The sequence below is a fragment of the Parus major genome, chromosome Z, assembly GCF_001522545.3.
Source record: "Parus major isolate Abel chromosome Z, Parus_major1.1, whole genome shotgun sequence".
Classification (NCBI taxonomy): Eukaryota; Metazoa; Chordata; class Aves; order Passeriformes; family Paridae; genus Parus; species Parus major.
The window spans coordinates 49,302,180-49,302,513 of record NC_031799.1 but is presented as its reverse complement, the minus strand read 5'-3'; positions in this window follow the sequence as shown (position 1 = coordinate 49,302,513).

Sequence of the window (334 nt, the reverse complement as noted above, 5' to 3'; positions counted from 1 at the left end):
TCCCCTCCCGGCCCACCGCGCCCGTCAGCGCTGCGGCCGTCCTGCTCCTGAACGCTGCCAAGGCTGGAGCAGCCGCTGCTTCTCCAAGCAGCCTGTGCCAGTGCCTCACAGTAAAGAGTTTCTTGCTTAGGTCTGGGATACACCTGCCTTCTTGCAGCTTAAAGTCACTAACCTTGTGAGAAGCCCCTCCAGCCTTCTTGTAAGGCCCCTTTGGAGGGTGCTGTAAGGTCTGCCTGGAGCTTTCACTTCTCCAGGCTGAACAGCCCCAACTCTCTCAGTCTGAGGCAGGTGCTCCGGCCCTGGCATTGACCTGGTGGCCCTGTTCTGGACTTGT